The sequence below is a fragment of the Pelophylax lessonae genome, assembly GCF_965119305.1.
Source record: "Pelophylax lessonae genome assembly, chromosome: 1".
NCBI lineage: Eukaryota > Metazoa > Chordata > Amphibia > Anura > Ranidae > Pelophylax > Pelophylax lessonae.
Window position 1 is genome coordinate 442510872 of NC_138768.1, and position 19739 is coordinate 442530610.

Genomic DNA, 19739 nt, shown 5'->3' on the forward strand with positions numbered 1-19739 from the left:
ATTTTGGTAAAGCCCACAGCAGTCACCTCCTTATTGGAAATTCTCCCCCTCTCCTGGTCTCAAAAATTACATATCACTTTCTTTAATTACATAACATATGTACATTTCCAGCCTTGATTATATGTCTTGGTTTAGTAGAGGGGTAGGCTGGCAGAAGTTTTAAGCTGGCCATACATGGATCGAAATTCATCAGGTTGAGCAAGGACTGCGGGAGGGATTAACACAGTCCGTGTTGATGGGGGAAGTTGAGCAATTTTCTTTCCTTCCACCCTCGGCATAAAGAAAGAAAACTGATTTATGACCTGCCTTACAGTGCTGAAGTTTACTGGCTGTTGATGAGAGAATCAGGGAGAAAAGAGAAGACACTATCCCTGCAAGTTTAAAGCGGAGTTCCGGCCACGGGGTTGAAATTCACTAAAAATACCCCCGGGACAGTCAGGGCTAGTACAATCCACAATGGATAGCCTCTGTACTGTCCCGGGTGGCACTTACCTTTTAGAAGAAATACTTACCTTGAAAATTTCTTTTCCAGCGTTGCCATCTCGGATGTGGGCAGCTGAAGCCAGCGCGTCCTCTTCTGCGTCCTCTTCTCCCATAATGCGCCTGCACCGGCCCCGCTCGTCACTTCCGGTGCGGCGCGTCATCCCTCCACAGCTTCTGGGCATGCCCAGAAGCTGTTTAGCAGGGAATGAGGCGCTGCACCGGAAGTGACGAGTGGGGCCGGTGCAGGCACAATGATTCCTGGGAGCGATGACGTTCAGCTCCCAGGAATCAATGCAAAGAGGAAGTGACAGCGCGGGCCGCGGCCGCAGAGGGAGGAAGTGGAAGAAAGGTGAGTATATTTTTCTTCAATAGCAAGGTAAGTAAACAAAAAAAAAAAAATCGTAACTATCCATTTGTTTTAATGATTATGTTGATTTTGTGGCCGGAACTCCGCTTTAACTCTTTTTTGTCTTCCTGGCAGCAGAGAGTAATTCAGAGCAACCCTTTGGAGACTAAGGGGCAGTCGCAGTTTGCTATACCATACAAGTCTCACACTGTTTGGCCTAGTTTACAGTTGTTTTAATTGTCCTCACCCCACCCCAAGCTGCAAAGACAGTCGTAAGGGGGTATTCACATGCCATGGCTGCCAAAAACTACCTGCTGCAGGTAGTACTTTGACCCATTTAAGTGAAGAGGGCTGCACAGCAAACACCCTGCAGCGGTGGACTACTCTTGATGTCTTCAGGCCCATAGACCAGCTCTAGACATAAATATGCCAGAAACAGTCCACCGCTGAACACCGGGGAGCGTCATTTTCCAGAGGATTGACAGATCAGGTGGGTATAGGCTCAGTGTTCATACCTAGACAAAATGAGCAGTTAACCCATGCAGTGCAGGTACAACCCCACTGCATGAGAAAAAAAACAAAAAAATTGCCTGGAGTTGGGCTTTAAATTCAACCTGTCCTTTGGTTTGCAGGGCAAAGTAACAGGTTACCAGTAAGGCTGGGTTCACACTGTTGTGGTGCACATGCATTGAAGTGGTTGTAAATGCTTTTTTTCAAAATAAAAAAAAAACACAACAAATAGGTTCACTGCAAAATGGAATTGCACAGAGCAGCTCCGAACCGCATCTTCCCAGGTCCCACACCGGTGTTTCTGGCTCCTTTCCTCCACAGAGTGCCCTCACAGGAAGCCGCTTTCAATGGGGGGAATTAAGGGGGCTCACTCCCTGAGCTGTCTGTGTCTATAGATATAGACATTGGGACTTGGCCCTGTCCCAATGTCACTGGCTTTGATTGACAGCCATTGGCTTCACCTGCCTCAGCAAACCCCAAGACCAGGAAGTAAGGGAGAGAAGAGCTGCAGACGGGCACAGCGCTGGATCAAATAAGGGCTCAGGTAAGCGTAAGGCTTCATTTCAATTTCATTGCGTTTCCCCTGGCCACCAAAACGTTACTATCCTGAACGTAATTCTTCCGCGTTCAGGAGAGGGAGCTTGAAGCTCACCTAAACTCGGCAGCTCCTAAACTCTGCTAAAGGCCTATGTGTAGATTGACACCACAGGCTTTTAAGGAATTGAGTTTAGGAGCTCTGGCGAAAAAATGCCAAAAGCTCCCAAACTCAAGGTTAGTAGCTACCACTGTAGGCTAGTGTACATGAAGCTTAAGAGAGGGTGAAGGGGGATCCTAATGCTTAAACATTAGGGTATAAAAATGTTTAGGCTTTAAAATCACATCATTAATTTTTTAAAAACAAGAAAATACACACATTTTTTGGTAACGGAATACATTATCATGCAATGCGTAGCACACTGCAATTCATTGCCAATGTGTGCCATTAAAGCGGAGTTCCGGCCACAAAATCGATGAGATCGATTTTGGGCCATCCGCTTGCTAAGGGGAACCTGAAAGAGAAATAGATAGTGACGATTTTGTTATTTTGGTCACTTACCTTATTATAGAAGAAAATATACTCACCTTTCTTCCACTTCCTCCCTCTGCGGGCGCGGCATCACTTCCGGTTTGCGATGACTCCTGGGAGCTGAGCGTCATCGCTCCCAGGAATCAATGCGCCTGCACCGGCCCCGCTCGTCACTTCCGGTGCAGGCACAGCATTCACTGCTTAACAGCTTCTGGGCATGCCCAGAAGCTGTGCAGGGATGCCGTACCTGCACTGGATGTGACGAGCGGGGCCGGTGCAGTGCATTGTGGGACTCCGAAATCACGGAAGAGGACACGAAGAGGGATGCTGCGGCTTCAGCTGCCCACACCTGAGATGGTAGCGCTGGAGAAGAAATTTTCAAGGTAAGTATTTCTTCTTACAGGTAAGTGTGACCCAGGACAGTTCAGAGGCTATCCATTATGGAATGTACTAGCCCTGACTGTCCCGGGGGTATTTTTAGCTCAAATTGACCCCCGAGGCCAGAACTCCGCTTTAATAAATGGCACCAGAACAACATGTTTCAATGCAAAAAAATGTTTATTAGGCTTTAAACCTGGTCCCCAAGCAGCAAATACCCACCTCTCTTTTGCTCCACAGCAGCTCTATTCAGCCATCGGGAGCTATGGAAATAATCATCACTTCCAGATGTATGGGATACTTCTGAGTAGCATATGACTAAACCCACGTGACAACATTTGTGCCTGCCTCAGAGCTGTCACACAGAGATAAGAAGACAGTCTGCTCCAAAATGCACTTTCTTCACTCCCCAGGACAGAATCAAGTGACAAGAGATAGATTAAAAGGACGGCACATGCTGCTGGGGATAGGAATAAAGTTTACCTGCTGCTTTGCCTGATCATATCCTCCCTGTGTGTACAGGTACTATGTTTGACATATTAAAAATGGACTACTCTATTCATGCTAAGGCACTCTGCTCCCCTTAAGTCAACAAACATTGTGCAAGTTTCAAAGTGGAAGCTTCTGGTCTTACTATAACAAAAATGGTCTCAATACATGCTATTATTCAATTGTGTTGAACTAAACATGATTGCTAAGTCAGTCCACAGTGCAAGTGTACAGCTAAAAAGCAGAGCTGAACATGCTGTGCCTAATAAGACTAGACTGTAGTTTCATATTGCATCACTGATCAAACAAGTAGATCAGGAAAGTTGGACAAACATTCCAATCAAGAAAGTCGCAGGCAAGTCAGAACTGTTAACCTGCATAATTATTCCAGCCAAGTGACACACAAAGCATTGACATCACTAAGGCTCCATTCATGAGTGTATCGTTTTTGGGCATTTTTTCAGGCGTTTGGAGGCAGGCATTGACATCTAACAAAAACGCTTGTAATCTGACAAAAAAGAAGCTCATGTACTTTTTTGAGCTTCAGGCGACAAAGCGCTCATATGTGAAAAGGGGTCATTGAAATGAATAGGAATTTGCTTGTTGGGCGTTTTGGAAACTTTAGAGATGAGCATTTTACCAGCTGAAAAACGCTCAGGTGTGTACAGGGCCTAAGTCAGCTATAACCCCATTTTCAAAGGACAGGTCAGTAATGGCAGGCTCACTGTTGCTCTAATGACAAATTTCCTTTCACACAAGCTATGGAGTATTCAACAGCATACAGAGATTTTTAAATAAGTTATCGTTGATAGCTTGTTGAATAAAAAAAGCGCAGCCATACAAACAAGATGAAAATATATGGATTTGGTTTTTTTTTTTTTAAAGCAGTATTAAACCCAAAAGCAACCTTTGTTTTTTACTGCACAGCCATTTAGAAACACATTCTTGTGCTTATTGTATTTAGACTGCAGCATTCCTGAAAAACTCCACTTTTGTTGCAAGAAACAAATAAAACACACACACACACACTTCCCTATGGGCGATCAATGACAACTGCAGGGATTTTAACAAACGTTGTTGCAGATTCCTACTTTAGAAAGTGCACAGCAACTGGATTACATGGTACTACTGACCCATGCAACCCAATGCAGGCAATTGCACTGCGTTTGAAATCTACATTTGGGATGTTGTTAACACTGACACTTTGGAGAGATTTTCTCTCATTTCCTGTTGCTTCTCCATGACTAAAAGGAAGGGGAAATCTACCCAGCCAGACAAAAGCAACAAAATAAATACATAACCTGATGCTCATAGGTATGAAAAGGCCATAAATGTGCTACCTAAGGCCTGGTTCACATCTGTGCGATGTGATTTCGTTGCGTTAGGTATTACTAAATAGCTGATCTCTGCTTTCTTCGGGTCTCTGGCCAGCTGGTGGACTTCCCTGCTGGTTGCTCTGGTCTCCCGGTGGGACAGGAGAGCCCAGGCGAGGCACATCAGGTGGCGGGGATGTCCCCTCCTAGTGCTTGTAATAACATTTGAGTGGCTGCTTAGCCGCTCTGGTTGTTATTACAAAAGAGCCAACTGTCCGCTCAAAAAAAAAAAAACGGTACCAGGGTGATCAGGCATCACTTGGTTACAACCACCTGAAGCCAAATGAGGTATAGGTACGTGATTTTGCGGCAAGTGGTTAATAAAAATTAACTAGAAATATTGGTACTGGGATCATAGATGTAGCTGCAGCCATGGTCCTGGTATACCCACCTCAAGCAGAGACTGTATATACACTTATGATAGTACTGAGGTGGTTAACTCCTCTGCATCGACATTACGACATTTAGGCAGCCTCTCTGTGGGCAAGACCTTAATGCCTGGCAGGTGCATATATGCATCCCTATGTAAACTACTTACTGTGCTGAGAGCGCACTCTGTAAACGTTTCCAGTTTGGTAGCCGGCAGGGATCAGTAACTCCCCGATCTGCAGCTTTCTTCATCAGGTGACTGCAATGACAGCCAATCACAGCGGTCATATGACCCCAATGCCAACCTCCTGACATTTGAAACCTCTTAAAGGGCTGGGAGGCGTTGGCATTAAAGGGTTACATTCATTGTTAGCATAGCTGAACCTGTGATCTGTCCCTGTGTCACTCAGTCACCTCCCTCCACACACGTCAGTAAGCACCAGGCATACATTAACCCCTCCTTGACCAATAAAATTAACCCCTTCCCTGTCATTTTTACAGTAACAGTGCATATGTATAGCACTGATTACTGTAATAATGTCACTGGTACCCCCAAAAGTGTCAAAAATGTCAGTCAAGGGTCCGATCTGTCCGCCACAATGTCGCAGTCCCGCAAAAAAAAAAAAAAAAAAAAAAAAATCGCAGATCGCCGCCATTACTCGTTAAAAAAAACGAGTAATGGCGTGTAGCCAAAATAACACCAGAATCTTTCCCTTAGTTAGTAAACGCAATAACTTTTGCGCAAACCAATCAAAATACGCTTATTGCGATTTTTTTTACCAAAAATATGTAGCAGAAAACAAATTGGCCTAAAATGATAAAAAAAATTATTTTTACATTTTTTTTGGGGGGGGGGGGGGATTTCATATAAAAAATGTGAAAAATATTGGTATTTTTTCAAAATTGTCGCTCTTTTTTTGTTTATAGTGCAAAAAGTAAAAATCGCACAGGTGATCAAATACCACCAAAAGAAAGTTCTTTTGGGGAAAAAAAGGACATAAATTTTGTTTGGGTACGGCGTTGCATGACCTCGCAATTGTCAGTTAAAATCGCACAGTGCCGAATCGCAAAAAGTGGACCAGACGTAAGACAGCAAAATCCTCCGGTGGTAAAGTGGTTAATAAACTTAGCTTCTGATTTAAAAAAAAAAAAAAATTCTTAGAGGGCGTACATGGATGTCCTCCCGTGCTCATGCTGCCCACTCGCCCCCTGCGGCGCGCTCGGTGATCGCTGACTCGACTGATCACAAATGGAAGTAAAGGGCCGATCACGGCCCTTTACCAGGTGATCAGCTGTCAGCCAATAACAGCTGATCACATGATGTAAACAGAAGTCGGTAATCAGCTTTTTTTCTTTCCTTGTGCGGACAGCGCGGAGTAAAAAAAAAAAACAAAGTAGATTACTGGCTTCTGTAAAAGGGACATTGGTCCTACACAGCGACCACCAGTGCTCCTAACCAGTGCCACCTATTAGTGTTGCCAATCAGTGCTGCCTATCAGTGTCCATCAGTGCCACCTATCATTGCCGCCTTATTAGTGTAGCCTCATCAGTGCCACCTATCCTTGCCGCCTTTTTAGTGCAGCCTCATCAGTGCCACCTATTAGTGCAGCATTATCAGTGCCACCTATCATTGCTGCCTTATTAGTGCAGCCTCATCAGTGCCACCTTATTAGTGCAGCCTCATCAGTGTCACCTTATTAGTACAGCCTCATCAGTGCCACCTTTTTAGTGCAGCATCATCAGTGTCACCTTATTAGTACAGCCTCATCAGTGTCACCTTATTAGTACAGCCTCATCAGTGTCACCTTATTAGTGCAGCCTTATCAGTGCCACCTTTTAGTGCAGCCTCATTAGTGCCACCTATCATTGCCACCTTATTAGTGCAGCCTTATCAGTGCCACCTATCCTTGCTGCCTTTTTAGTGCAGCCTCATCAGTGCCACCTATCCTTGCTGCCTTTTAAGTGCAGCCTCATCAGTGCCACCTATCCTTGCTGCCTTTTTAGTGCAGCCTCATCAGTGCCACCTATCCTTGCTGCCTTTTTAGTGCAGCCTCATCAGTGCCACCTATCCTTGCTGCCTTTTTAGTGCAGCCTCATCAGTGCCACCTATCCTTGCTGCCTTTTTAGTGCAGCCTCATCAGTGCCACCTATTAGTGCAGCATTATCAGTGCCACCTATCATTGCTGCCTTATTAGTGCAGCCTCATCAGTGCCACCTTATTAGTGCAGCCTCATCAGTGCCACCTTATTAGTGCAGCCTCATCGGTGTCACCTTTTTAGTGCAGCCTCATCAGTGTCACCTTATTAGTACAGCCTCATCAGTGTCACCTTTTTAGTGCAGCCTCATCAGTGTCACCTTTTTAGTGCAGCCTCATCAGTGTCACCTTTTATTGCAGCCTCATCAGTGTCACCTTATTAGTGCAGCCTCATCAGTGCCACCTTTTATTGCAGCCTCATCAGTGTCACCTTATTAGTGCAGCCTCATCGGTGTCACCTTTTTAGTGCAGCCTCATCAGTGTCACCTTATTAGTACAGCCTCATCAGTGTCACCTTTTTAGTGCAGCCTCATCAGTGTCACCTTATTAGTACAGCCTCATCAGTGTCACCTTTTTAGTGCAGCCTCATCAGTGTCACCTTTTTAGTGCAGCCTCATCAGTGCCACCTATTAGTGCAGCTTCATCATTGCAGCCTGATCAACGTATGAGAAAAATTACCGGTTTGCTAAATTTTTCAAGAAACTATTAAAACATTTTTTGTTTTTTCAAAATATTCGGTCTGTTTTCTTTGTTTAGCGAAAAATAAAAAAGCCAGTGGTGATTAAATACACCAAAATAAAGTTCTACCTGTGTGAAGAAAATGATAAAAATGCCATATGGGTACAGTGTAGCATGACCGCGCAAATGTCGTTCAAAGTGTGACCGCACTAAAAGCTGGCCTGGGCAAGAAAGGGGGTATATGTGCCCAGTAAGCAAATGGTTAATTCATATGCTGCCAACAGCTAATAGCTCATTGCAAACTTAAGAGTTAAAAAACCAGGAGTAGAGAATGACCGAGCAGAGAGGAGCACTGGAAGAAGAGGAGGCAGGGAGGGAAACAGGGGGCCCAGTATGGCAGTAACAAGAAACATACGGTCACCTTATTACACACACGGCGCCGTCCCCTCTTCCGGGCTCCTGCCGCTTCACACACAGGGAAACCTGGGGCCCTTGCCACGCTGGAGATGCCAGGCTAAGCGCGGGCACGAAGGAGGGTTGCGGCAAGCTCGTGCTTTTGCACTGTTAGGCCGGAGAAGCAGAAGCGGGGCGTGGCCAGAACTCGCATACTCATACCCAACACAAGCACGAGCCGAGAGTGGGGGAGCTATAGGCAGCCCTCCTCCAATAGCTTCGAGCTTAGGACATAGTAGGCGGGGCCTTGTGAAGAGAGATGTGTTCATAAGCAGTGAGGCTGATAGACGGACACGGATGGACGTGTAGCCAAATATTTGATATCAGCTCCCAGTGCCATGAACCCTGCACAGAACAAAGAGTTATCTCTGTCAGCGCTCCCTCTCCTGCGCGTCTAATCAAATAACCTGTACACAGGGTTCTGCACGACAACAGTCCATAAAAAGCTCACCTTCCTATACATTACACCCTTAGCTTGTCCTAGTGCCTTTATTTAACCCCTTCAATACTGGCCACTTTCACCCCCTTACTTCCCAGACCTAGTTTCAGCGTTGTCGCACTTTGAAGAACAATTGCACGGTCATGCAACACTGTACCCAAATAATATTGTTTATCATTTTTTTCACACAAATATTTTTCTTTTGGTGGTATTTATTCACCACTGGGTTTTTAGTTTTTGCCAAATAAACGAATATAGACCGGAAATTTTTGGAAAAAAAAAACAAAAGTTTTCATAGTTTTTTAAAATTTAGCAAACGTGTATTTTTCTCCTTTACTGATGTGTGCTGAAGAGGTGGCACTTATGAGGCTGCACCGATGGGCACTAATGAGGCAGCACTGATGAGGTGGCACCAATGGGCACTGATGAGGCGGCACCGATGGGCACTAATGAGGTGGCATAGATGGGCACAGATGAGGCGGCACTGATGAGGCAGCACCGATGGGCACTGATGGGGCTGCACTGATGAGGTGGCAACAATGGGCACAGATGAGGCGACGCTGATGAGGAGGCACTGATGAGGCTACCCCGATGGGCACAGATGAGGCAGCAGTGATGGGCACTGATGAGGCTGCACCAATGTGCACTGATGAGGTGGCATTGATGGGCACTGATGAGGCTACACTGATGGGCATTGATGAGGCGGCACTGATGAGGCAGGACCGGTGGGCACTGATAAGGAGGCACTGATGGGCAGCACTAATGGACACTGATAGGCAGCACTGGCAGGCACTAATTGGCAGCACAGGTAGGCACTGTACTGATAATCAGGACCAGTGGCAGCTGGTGTTCAAAATTTTTTTTGGGGGGGGGGGGGGGGCGCAAACAGAAAAATGTAATAGGCATTGCTTTGCGGCAAAAAACGCTGTAAAAAATTGTGTGACTTTGAGGTTGCAAAAGTGTGAAAGGGGCCTTCAGTAATTAAGACATAGCGTGCCCCCTTTCAATGCACAGAGACCAGCGTGCCCCCTTTCAATGCACAGAGACCAGCGTGCCCCCTTTCAATGCACAGAGACCAGCGTGCCCCCTTTCAATGCAGTGACCAGCATGCCCCCTTTCAATGCACAGAGATCAGCGTGGCCCCTTTCAAAGCAGAGATCACCGTGCCCCCTTTCAATGCAGAGATGCCAGCGTGCCCCCTTTCAATGCAGAGATTCCAGCGTGCCCCCTTTCAATGCACAGAGACCAGCGTGCCCCCTTTCAATGCAGAGATGCCAGCGTGCCCCCTTTCAATGCAGAGATTCCAGCGTGCCCCCTTTCAATGCACAGAGACCAGCATGCCCCCTTTCAATGCACAGAGACCAGCGTGCCCCCTTTCAATGCACAGAGACCAGCGTGCCCCCTTTCAATGCACAGAGACCAGCGTGCCCCCTTTCAATGCACAGAGACCAGCGTGCCCCCTTTCAATGCACAGAGACCAGCGTGCCCCCTTTCAATGCACAGAGACCAGCGTGCCCCCTTTCAATGCACAGATGCCAGCGTGCCCCCTTTCAATGCACAGAGATCACCGCTCCCCCTTTCAATGCAGAGATGCCAGCGTGCCCCCTTTCAATGCAGAGATGCCAGCGTGCCCCCTTTCAATGCAGAGATGCCAGCGTGTCCCATTTCAATGCAGAGATGCCAGCGTGCCCCCTTTCAATGCAGAGATGCCAGCGTGCCCCCTTTCAATGCAGAGATGCCAGCGTGCCCCCTTTCCATGCAGAGTGAACAGTGTGCCAAGCCCCCCCCCCCCCCCGAGACCAGTGCACTTACCTGTAGCGGCGGCTTCTCTTCAGTCCCCCGGCGTCTCCTTGAGTCCTCAGTCTTCCCACCTCCTCCTCGGCCAATGGCATGGGGTTTGCCTTTCGGCCAATCAGGAAGCGTGTATCGGACCCGCTTCCTGATTGGCCAGGAGAAGGATCCATGTGACAATAGCGAATTTTCATTCGCTATTGTCACACAATGGGTGGGCTCGGGGTGCACTGCTCTGCGCCCCGGGTCCACCCTTTGCTGAAGCCTATTAGAGCCTCTGACTCTAATCAGGTGACTAAAAATCAATGCTCTGATTACCAGTGTACATGACCATTTTTACACAAGCCAGTTATTGGCTCTCTTCCCCTGTCCTTATGCTGTCAGTGTGAGGAAAGGAGTGCCGATATGGGCTTCTGTTTACATCCATGATCAACAGTGTGGGCACACAGCGGGGGATGTGATCCCAGGAGGCCGCCATATGATGACCTCCCAGAACTAGCCGGCAATGCTGTAGCCGTCATTCGGCTATAATGCGGTCAGCAAGTGGTTAACCGCTTGATCTCGGGAAGAATTCCCCCCTTCATGACCAGGTCATTTTTTGCTATTCAGTACTGCGCTACTTTAACTGGCAATTGCTTAGTCATGAAACACTATACCCAAATGACAAATAAATAATGGTTCTTTTGGTGTTATTTCATTACAACTGTGTTTTTTATTATTTTTATTATTATTATTAAAAGAAAAAAGAAAAAAAAATAAATATTTTCTGCTTTCTGTTATAAAACATATCCAATTAAAAAATATATATTTCTTCATGCATTTAGGTCAAAATGTATTCTGCTACATATCTTTGGTAAAAAAAAAACCAAACAAAACAAAAAAAAAAGTGTGTATTATTTGGTTTGTGCAAAAGTTACAGCATTTACAAATTATGATATACAGTATATATATATATACAGCCCTCAAAAATTCCACTCGCCTACTAGCATTTTGCGAGTGGAATTTTGAGGATGGCGAGCTGTGCCTGCCGCCGCCGCCATTAACAGCAGCCGGCGATTACTTTCACTTTTTTTTAGAAAAGGATGGGCTCTAGGAGCAGAGCACTGCGTCCTTAGCCCACCCATTGTATGACAATAGCGAATGAGTATTCGCTACTGTCACAGGGATCCTCCTCCTGATCCTCCTACTGACCAATCAGGAGGCAGGTGTTTCCTGATTGGCCAAAAGGCGAACGATTGTAACTGGCCGAGGAGGAGGACTCGGGAGACACGGAGGACGCACAGGATTGATGAGAAGCCGCCTGCTGCAGGTAAGTGCACGCTGTGATGATCGCTCTGCAATTAAGGGGACATGCTGTGATGATCGCTCTGCAATTAAGGGGACGTGCTGTGGGCACTCTGCAATGAAAGGGGTCATGCTGTGGGCACTGTGCAATGAAAGGGGACATGCTATGGGCACTGTGCAATGAAAGGGGACATGCTGTGGGCGCTCTGCAATGAAAGGGGACATGCTGTGGGCACTGTGCAATGAAAGGGGACATGCTGTGATGATCGCTCTGCAATGTAAGGGGACATGCTGTGGGCGCTCTGCAATGTAAGGGGACATGCTGTGGGCGCTCTGCAATTTAAGGTGACATGCTGCGGGCGCTCTGCAATGTAAGGGGTCATGCTGTGAGCGCTCTGCAATTTAAGGGGACATGCTGCGATCGCTCTGCAATGAAAGGGGACATGCTGTGATCGCTCTGCAATTTAAGGGGACATGCTGTGATCGCTCTGCAATTTAAGGGGACATGCTGTGGGCGCTCTGCAATTTAAGGGGACATGCTGTGATCGCTCTGCAATGAAAGGGGACATGCTGCGAGCGCTCTGCAATTTAAGGGGACATGCTGCGGGCGCTCTGCAATTTAAGGGGAAATGCTGTGGGTGCTCTGCAATGTAAGGGGACATGCTGTGGGTGCTCTGCAATGTAAGGGGACATGCTGTGGGCGCTCTGCAATGTAAGGGGACATGCTGTGGGCGCTCTGCAATTTAAGGGGACATGCTGTGGGCGCTCTGCAATGTAAGGGGACATGCTGTGGGCGCTCTGCAATGTAAGGGGACATGCTGTGGGCGCTCTGCAATTTAAGGAGACATGCTGTGGGTGCTCTGCAATGTAAGGGGACATGCTGTGGGCACTCTGCAATGTAAGGGGACATGCTGTGGGCGCTCTGCAATTTAAGGGGACATGCTGTGGGCGCTCTGCAATGTAAGGGGACATGCTGTGGGCGCTCTGCAATGTAAGGGGACATGCTGTGGGAGCTCTGCAATTTAAGGGGACATGCTGTGGGCGCTCTGCAATGTAAGGGGACATGCTGTGGGCGCTCTGCAATGTAAGGGGACATGCTGTGGGCGCTCTGCAATTTAAGGGGACATGCTGTGGGCGCTCTGCAATGTAGAGGGCGTGTTTAGGGGCGGAGCAGGGTGGGGTTTGGGTGGGGCAACAAGTGGCGAGTAACTCTTAAGACCTGGCTAGTAGCTCATGGCTTGAAATTTTGAGCCCTGTGTATATATATATATATATATATATATATACTGGAATTTACTTAGCCATGACACTATATTCTAATGGCGGTGATCAGCAAATTATATTGGGACTGTGATAGTGTGGCGGACAATTTGGTGCTAACAGACCCTCACTGGGAGGTATACTCACTGACATCAATAGTGACACTAATACAGTGATCAGTGACAATACTGAACACTGACACTGTACTAAAGACACTGGCTGGGAAGTGGTAACATCTAGGGGCAATTAAGGGGTTAAGGGTGTGCCTAACAAGTGTAATGCATATTGCTTCTACTAACAAGATCTTGCTTTTTTTTTCTCCCTGCTTTGCAGATAGAAGAAACAGCCAGATCGATTCCCTTTGTACAGAGCCCTGTGTGTTTATATAGGACTTTGTGCTGTGACTGGACACAGCCATCCAGCAGCGTCTCAGCCATAAATCATTGGCTAGGACCTGCTGACAAAATGTCACCGTGTCCCAACCCCAGCACAGGTCAGCAGGAAAACCCAGAAGCAAGCTGGAATGTTGCTAAACCTGTAGCTGCTGCTTGGTCACGGTGGATCTGCTCTGACGGCAAGTGGTTAGTCTTGGTAAACGTCCCCTAAGAAAGAAGAAAAGAGTGTCCCGGGGTGGTTTATGCCTTAAGGTGATAGTTTTTTTTTTTATTTATACCTGCAGGTAAGCATATAATAAGGCTTACCTGAGGGTACAGTAAACATCTCCTAAACGTAAACTGTTTAAAAGATATTTACTTTAGCATCGCCAGTGATGTCACTGGCGCATGCGCTCTCAATGAACGGCGGGCCAATGAGAGAGCCATGCCGCAGCCATGATGTCATCGGCGCTCAGCCAATTAAACAGCAGTTACCTGCGAACCCATAGGGAAGACTGGGTGAAGATGAGATGGAAGCTCTGTCAGCAGTGACAGTGCGCCACTGGAGAGCTTCAATTTCAGGTAGGTCTTTCATAATGTGCATACTAGCACATTAGGTATTCATTTGCAGAAAGAATTTTTTTTTTCTACCCCTTTAAATGTGCTAGTATTCATCACACATTATGACAGCCTTACCTGTTGAAGAATACCCTCCAGCGCTGCAAAGTCAGTTCTTAGGCGCTTCCGTTTTCACCCGGTCTTCGTTCCTGGTTCCATCTGTTCGGCCTCTTGAATGGCTGAGTCACAATGGTGTCACTCCTGGGCATGTGCACAGGAGTCACATTACCGCGGCACAGATTGGGTACCAAGCATTTACACTGGGCTGCACATGACTGCTGACAGCCGGGAAGGTATCTTTATGATAAGGTCTCTTCTGTCATAAAAACCCTGCCTGTCAGCACAATTTACATAATTGGGTTCAATACCACCTAAATATAACCGTCTGTTGGTTCAGAAGCCTGCAATCACACTCGAGAAGAGCATTCCTGGTGATTTTGAAGTGTTTCTTTTCCAGGCGGTTTTGCACATGTATTAGGCCTCTTTCACACACGCGTTCCGTTTTCTTCATCTGTTCCGTCACGCTTTTTTTGTTAGAAAATTGAATGAAAAATGGATACTGACTTTCTACATTAGTTTTCTAATGGATTTCAAATTTTTGGAAGGATTAGAAACTGAATCGGTCAAAAATCGATTGACTGATCTGAATTCTATTTGAAGAATAGCTGGTTGCTAAGGAGCAGGGTGGCCCCAGCATCCTTAGCAACCAATTAATCACCAGCTGTCAGCACTGAGGTCCTGTTCACACCTGAGCATTTTTCAGCTTGTATAACGCTTATCTCTAAAGTTCCAAAGCGCCCAACAAGCAAAATCTGATTGATTTTAATGGCCCCTGCTCACATATGAGCGTTTTGTTGCCTGAAGCTAAACACCTGAAGTTCAAAAAAGTACATGAGCCTCTTTTTTGGCAGATTACAAGTGATTTTGGTTAGATGTCAATGCCTGCCTCCAAACACCTGCAAAAAACACCAGAAAAAACGCCCAAAAAAAAAAAAGCCTGAAAACTACACAAAAAAATTAAAATTTTCAAATTAAAAAAAAAAAAATATTGGCGGCAATAAAAAATATGGTGAAAAAAACAATGTGGGGGCCCCAATCCATACCAGACCCTTCAGGTCTGGTATGGATTTTAAGGGGAACCCCACACTAAAATAAAAAAAACGGTGTGGGGTCCCCCCCCCCAGATCCAAACCAGACCCTTATCCAGGCATGCAGCTCAGCAGGTCAGGAGAGGGGGGGATGAGCAAGCGTACCATACCAGGCCACCCGCCCTCAACATTGGGGGTGCTTTGGGGCAGCGTGGCTTATTTTCAGTGTAACATACCTTTCTTTGGAGTTTTTGTTCAAAGCTTGTCAGTGCTGTTGGTCATCAGATTATGACAAAGCTACGACATGAATTTTCTATCAATACATTTTAAAGTCCTCAGACCTAATTCATAATAATGTTATCAAGAAAGTCTCTCAGGAAATCCTCTGTAGCATTTAAGTGAGCTTGTCTGAAAATGGTCACAGGACCTTTCCTCACCCGTATACTTAGAAAGGATTTAACATTGCCTTTGAAGTATCGGCTACTTGGGATCATGTGCTTATAATACGTTTCCTCAAGCGCCAGCAATTACAATGTCCTTTTCAGTGGTTTGTAAGGAACCATGAAAATAAAATTTCACTTTTTTGTTGATCAAATGACTAATTTTCATACAAGTATGGCAGCAGTTGCTTCCTGCATGTGATGACTAAACCATGGACTGTCTGTATCCACCTCCAGGCCAGGCCTTTTTGTTTACATATAACATTTAGTATTTTTTGCCAAAAAATTACTAAGAACATGATATGTGTTTTTTTTTTTTTTTTAAAGCAGAGGCCCTAGAGAACAAATTGGTGGGTTTTACAATTTTTTATGTCACACAGTATTTGCATAGCGGTTTTTCAAACGTTATTTAAAAAGAAAAACACTTTTCTGAACTTCAATGCAAGAACACACCATACATAACCCAATGTTTTTATATAATATAAGTGCCGGTTCACATTTGTGCGATCACAGAGATCGCATGTAATTTGGAACACACTGCTCCTAAAATTACCTGCGATCTCTGTGCGGTGCAAATTCAGCCATAAGGTTTGTATGGCTGAATTCGCACCGCAATCGCACTAAAACAGGCACAGGACCCTTTTTTTGGTCCCCATGGTGGTTCACACTTGTGCGATCGATTCTATGCGAACTTTCAGATCGCACTGCGATATGCGATCTGATCTGGGGGTGTCGCTACCTTTTAATTGACACCCCCAGCGTATCGCATATGGCAGAGTGAACTGCCAGGGGTGCGGATGCGATGTGGGAACACGCTGTATATTCGCAGAGTTCCCGCATCGCAGAATTGTGAACCGGCACTAAAAGATGATGTTATGCCGAGTAAATGTATACCAAAGATGTCACGCTTTAAAATTGTGCACGCCCATGCAACGCCGACAAATGATGTAAACTTTACTATCCATAGGCAATGATTTTAAAAGCCTTTACAGGTTACCGCTTTAGATTTACAGAGAAGGTCTAGGGCTAGAATCACTGCCCATGATCTGACGTTTGCAGTGATACCTCACATTTGTGGAACAATCGCTGTTTGTTCGTGTGCGGGACCGAGCCACAAGCACGAGCATGGGAAGTGGGGGGCACTTTATATATATAACATTACTTCCGGTTTACCCGGATGTCAATGGTGTGATTTGTAAAAAATCAAAAGCATTTGAAAACACAGATCTTGGTGTTTTGAATGCTTTTAACGGCAGAGGAGGGATTTGGTGTCTTATAGACCCCAGATCTCTCCATAAAGAGTACCTGTCACTGCCTATTGCTGTCACAAAGATGTTTACATTCCTTGTGACAGCAATAAAAGTGATAAAAAAAAAGGAAAATAAATTAAACATATGAATAATTAAAAAAAAAATATATATATATATATATTATTATTATTAAATATATATATTATTATTATTATTATATATAAGTAAATATATATATTATATTTACATTCCTTGAGACAGCAATAGGCATGTGACAGGTACTCTTTATGGAGAGATCTGGGGTCTATAAGACACCAAATCGCTCCTCTGCCCTTAAAAGCATTCAAAACACCAAGATCGGTGTTTCAAATGCTTTTGATTTTTTACAAATCACACCATTGACATCCGGGTAAACCGGAAGTGATGTTAGGTCATCGCTTCCGGGTTACCATAGCATAGAGCCGATCAAAGCCGATCCTGGTTTTGTTTGACTTTACGACCAGTGGGACGAGATAGCCCAAGCAAGCTGCAGATGGTGATGGGAGTAGGTGTCCCATCCCACTACTTGTAAAAGCAATCCAGCGGCTAGTTAGCCGCTAGGATTGCGTTTACAAGAAAGCCAACCGCTGGCTCTAATAAACTGTACCGGTGTGGTGCCTGCAGCTTCAGGCAGCTTCCCAGTATACCCGCCGAAGTTCAGCGATGTACGGGTACATTGCCAGTCTGGAAGTTGGTATTAAAAACTAAACTATATAATGTCGGCAGCTGCTACATTGTATTTCATTTTACATATGTACTTGGGTTAGGCCCCTTGCACACTGGGCCATTCAGCTTCAGTTTGGTCCTTTAGTGCTGGGTGGGACTGAACATTGTACCAAGTGGTATTGCCGTTTTGGACCCTGTCCGTTCAAGATGAGGTTCCAGAAGGCAGGTCCTCTTCTTGAAAAATGCAGGTTTTTCAACCATCAGCTCACCAAGTGGAAAACCTGGCTAGTGTGGGTAGTGTTGGAAAAACTCATCATCAGAAACCTACTGCAAAGTGATGAAGGCTGGGCTCCACCAAAGCAGAAAAAATCAACCTTATTAAAAGAATTTGTAGGAGCAATGCTACCCTTGCCTGACCTATTTGTGGTTCAGTTGTGGGTTGTAAACCCTTTTAAGGTAAGGCCACTTTCACACATACGGTCCGTTCAGATCTGCCTGTCAGTTTTTCGGGCGGATCTGAACGAATGCCCCATGCATCTCTATGGGGCAGCGGATGTCAGCGGAAACATGTCCACTGACATCCGATCCTGTCCGTCAAATCCAGACGGATGAAAACCCTATTTTCCATCCATCTGGCGGATCGGATGAGAAGGGACAGGCTCATCTGATTCCCCCATAGAGGGGATCTGACACCTCCATCTCCGCACACAGAGCAGAGACGGAGCTGTCATCTGCCTGCTCAGCGGGGATCGGCGGATCGATCCCCAATGAGTCGACGGAACGGACATGTGTGAAAGGGGCCTAAGTTGTAGTTTTAGTGTTCCACGATTGCCCCCCCCCCCCCTTAGTCTAATGCATTTTGGCCATATAGCCGATATGATTACCATTTAGGCCATATGATGAGCATTACCTATCTATGTTGATATACAAATGGATTTATTATTGGTTTTAGAGGCACTCCTATTTCTTAGACAGATATCATATGAACAAGTGTTTTTGTCCTTAGTTATACTTTAGGTATTTAACAGATTTTTGTTGTTGAACAGTCAACTGTGGGTATTGGATTACAGTACATGGGAAATAGGATTGCATGGTTGTTGTTTTTTTTTTCTTGGTTGAACTAGATGGACCTATGTCTTTTTTCAACCTATGTAACTATGTAACCTTTCAAAATCCTAAATGACCACACCCTAGACCAGTGGTTCTCAACTCCGGTCCTCGGGACCCACCAACAGGCCAGGTTTGCAAGATAACTAAATTACATCACAGGTGATCTCATTTGCTGCTCAGTGATTGTGGTATTCTAGTCTGCATCCCCCAAGGTAATACTTAAAATCTGGCCTGTTAGTGGGTCCCGAGGACCGGAATTGAGAACCACTGCCCTAGACTACGATGCTCCTAATTTTAAACACCGTTTATCCTAATTGGGCCATTTATGTTTTCCTAGAGCAGGTTTTCTCAACCTTGTTACCCCAGAGGAACCCTTGACATTATTTTTGGATCTCAGGAAACACCTGCTAAAATCTATTCATCAGTGAGAATAACACCCCTTACATAAGTGACCAGTGGGAAGAATTGTCCCCCTGACAGCTAAAAATATCATTGGTATGGTGCTGACTCTGCCAAGTGGCACTGGACCTGGGGCCATCTATACATCATCAGATGGGAGGTCCATCTGTTACAGTTCCAGTACCCTCTCTGGAGGAACTCTAGGGTTTGGCAGAACCCTGGTTGACAATGGCTGTCCGAGAGGGTCAATAGGAAATTCTTACCGAGAGGGAACTCTTAATGTGTCTGTTGGACACAAAAACATGTTCTGTCCACGTATAGAGATAGGGATTTTGTAGTAAAGAGAAGTTAGTTTATAAAGTGCAATGAGGTACTGTCCTATTATGGCTCTTTTCCACTGCATGGAACCGTACCGGTTCGGCACGCTTTTGTGCTTTTCCACTGCTGGTACCACATGGTATAGGGTCGGAACGGTTCGGTACGGTACGGTATAGGTTTGCTTTTCCACTGCATGGAACCGAACGGTATGGTACGGCTCTGAAAAAACAGTACCTACTCGATTGTGGTTCCAACAGGTACCAAACTGGTACCATATCCCACAATCCTTTGCATGCAGTCACTACTAGCCACTGATTGGTCAGAGAATCCCACCCACCCCGTTGTTATCCCACCCACTTAACTTAGTACTACTTTAGTGGAAAAGCAAACCTATACCGTACCGTACCGAACCGTTCCGACACTATACCATGCGGTACCAGCAGTGGAAAAGCAAACCGGGCCAAGCAGGGCCGAGTAGAGCCG

At 45.8% G+C, this 19739-nt stretch overlaps 1 protein-coding gene across 2 annotated transcripts in view; it reads right to left on the reverse strand.

Annotated features, from left to right (window-relative positions):
* GNE (glucosamine (UDP-N-acetyl)-2-epimerase/N-acetylmannosamine kinase) overlaps positions 1–19739 on the reverse strand; it is a 120231-nt gene that overhangs the window by 64813 nt on the left and 35679 nt on the right. Inside the window, exon 1 of one of the 2 annotated variants that reach the window (XM_082243072.1) lies at positions 8149–8305. The exons of the other annotated variant lie outside the window; for it this stretch is intronic. The gene's annotated coding sequence lies outside the window, so the exon portion shown is untranslated. Of the gene's footprint in view, positions 1–8148; positions 8306–19739 lie in introns of those variants that run through there. 2 annotated transcript variants of the gene reach the window in all.